This window comes from Poecilia formosa, unplaced genomic scaffold, assembly GCF_000485575.1.
Source record: "Poecilia formosa unplaced genomic scaffold, Poecilia_formosa-5.1.2 Scaffold330, whole genome shotgun sequence".
NCBI classification, from domain to species: domain Eukaryota; kingdom Metazoa; phylum Chordata; class Actinopteri; order Cyprinodontiformes; family Poeciliidae; genus Poecilia; species Poecilia formosa.
The window spans coordinates 2,530-5,580 of NW_006800269.1; positions in this window are offsets into that span (position 1 = coordinate 2,530).

Sequence of the window (3,051 nt, forward strand, 5' to 3'; positions counted from 1 at the left end):
GTGTGCCTCTCCGCATGCGAGATGAATCGTGTGCCTCTCCGCATGCGAGATGAATCGTGTGCGTCTCTCCGCATGCGTAAAGCCCCCTCACCCCCCCTGATTTGGCGGGACCTCGCCATCCGCTGGGCTCCATTTGTGTTTCCCTACTTTCTCCGTTTCTCCGACCACCAACCACCGCCACCTTTCAACTCCCAGACCCCGTAGCCGCCCCTCCCAAGCAAAAAAACAAACAAAAAAAACAAAAAACAAAAAAAAAACCCACCCCTCATTCGAGCAGGCTCCTTGAATCATAAATGGCAACCACAAATCTTTGGTCGGTTTACCAAAGAACAGGGAGACGACGCACATCCTGACGCAGGGGGGTAGAGAGAGGGAGAGAGAGAGAAAGAGAGAGAGAGACTGTGGGGCGATCCCGCTCTGCCTTGCTTCTGTCGGTGTCAGCCTGCAAACATTTTATTTATAGAAATTAAACAAAACAAAAAATAATCTAAATCTGAAAGGTAAGTGCCTTCGTTTATGGTCCCAGTAGGTGGGAAGTTTGCAGTAAGAGTCGATATTTTCGCACTTTTCTTTTTTTCTTTTCTTTTTCTCTTTTGTGGATGATCTGAAGATTAATGTGTCAGTACTCTGGTGATCTGGAGTAGAGTAGCGGGGAATTCCACCCTAACTACAGATCAGCCCGTCGTTTCCAAGGAGGTTTTTGGTCCAGTTTTTTTTTTTTTTTTTTGTAAAGCAGAAAGGGGGAAATGATGTGAGTGACGTTAAAGCATGAACTACTCGAAACATTTGCATTTATTTTGAGTTTGTCTTTGGGATGATCACGGTAGACCCATCAGGGGTTGCACGCTGATGTTCTAACTTCGACTTCTGACCCGATTATGATGTAAACACTTCACTGAGATCGTGTTCTGTTGGGATATTTTTGTAGATGCTAAATATATATATGTTGTAATCTGTAATATCCGTGTGTTGGCTTTCCTCTGCTTTTAACTGGACTACTCTGTGGTGAAGCCTCTAGTGAATGAATTCATATTGACTGAGGGGGAAACCTCATCCAAGATCCATCTGTCATGACTTTTTTTCTTCAGTTGCATGTCGTTCCAATGTTCTTTTTCTCCACTGCAGATTGGAACGGGTTACATTTAGGCACGTTGATTGGTTCATATTGAAAGTCGTTTGCCTTATGGAGATGTTCGCTGAAACACACGCACGCGTACGCACGCACGCGCGCACGCACGCACGCACACACACACACACACACACACACACACACACACACACACACACACACACACAATACACCTGAATGGTCCTTGAACAAGCTGTTCGGCACCAAGGACAGCTCCCACCACGTACCCTCCGGCTCTTCTTAGGGAACCTCGTGGTTTTCTCTTCTTTGTGGCCGCTTTAATGTCCCGATGATCGATGTTTTCAAACGGTTTCAACAGCTGGGTGATTTTTATTTTTTATCGGTTTTTATCACCGGATGCTCTACCTCAGATCATCTCCCAATGGTAGGTTCGATTCCCCCACCGAGCCTCAACAGGTGTTAAACTATCCTCGGTCAAGACGCTGAACAACTCCAACGCTACCAATGTGTGTGTTTTTTATGACTGTTAAAAGAAACGTGCTGCTTATCTATTGTAATTACTACTTTATTATGTTTTAACGTGGTGAAGAGTGTGTGGACCATCTATTATTTATTTTTTCTCTCGTGAATTTAACTTAAAAATAATCAGAATACATGCTGCACTTTGACGTTACCACCGTTTGTTTGGGAAAAAAAAAACAAAAAACAAAGTTAGGAGTTTGAAGTTAATTTTTCATTGGCTCTGCGCAGCTCGAACAAAATGTGAAAGCCCAACTCTGACTTGATGTCTCCTTGGACATGCGGGAACATCACGATCTGTTTCAGACACTGGGAAGCTGCAGTTAGGTCTTCAACAGGTACTTAAACGACTGCAGCTCATTTTGCATTATGGTTACATTCCCAACCCATTAATTATCCTGAGAAATCATTAGAAAACCATCAAGTTGAACGTATTCTTTACTTTGATTGTGTCAATTTCTGAGAAGCGCTTTTATGACACCATGCTGGCTCGTTTAGTTTTTGATTCGGACTTGTTTTTTGGGGGCCGGTAAGTTTTTCTGAAAAGTGATGGACCCTTTGTTACACCAAAATAGCTCCGTACCGAACTCCTGCTTCTAGATGACTTTCATTAGAGCCATAAAACCCACATTTTCTTTCTAGCAGCAATTTAGGAAATGACTTTAAATCACCGGTTGTCAGAGCGGGAACCGGACGTCCCCGGGATACGAATTGACACAAGGTCGGCACAAAACGTCCCGCAGCCTAAACCCCATTTCGTACCCGAATCGAATCTTTTTTCTTTTTCTTTTTTTCATCAACATAGGCGTTTTGCTTATTGAGCAAGAATAACAGAGGAGGGAGAGGAGGGGAGTAGTTGGGAGTGTGGCAACATCGGTGAGATTAAGTCACATCGAGATTGGGAGAACTTTGACCAGAAACTTGCTGTAGTCCAGAGGGCATGATGTGGTTTGATCTTTGGTTTTTCTCGCCGGTGGGATGGGTTTGGGATGAGGAAAGGCTGCTGCGCGGATTTTGTCGACATCTAGTGGCTTTCTAGCCACACTACATCGTGGAACCTCTGCTGGATTTCCAAACTGGTTGCAGTGATGCTCGACAGAATCATCTCGATAAATACAAGAACCATGTTCACACGTACGTCTATCATTTGTTGTTATTGTCTGTCTGTCTGTCTGTCTGTCTGTCTGTCTGTCTGTCTGTCTGTCTGTCTGTCTGTCATACTGTTATCATGAACGTGCTCTGAATGTGTCCCCATACATACACGCACGCGCCAGCAGTCACGGATATACAGTTGGCCTACAGGCAGGGATAAAAATAGCACAAACAGATGCGACGGGCGCAGCCCTTTTCCTTTCTCAGATCCGACTTTTTTCCAGGCTTTCACTCAGTGGATACTAAACGCCACTTTTAATCCCTCCCCCCCCCTCTCTCTCTTTCTCTCT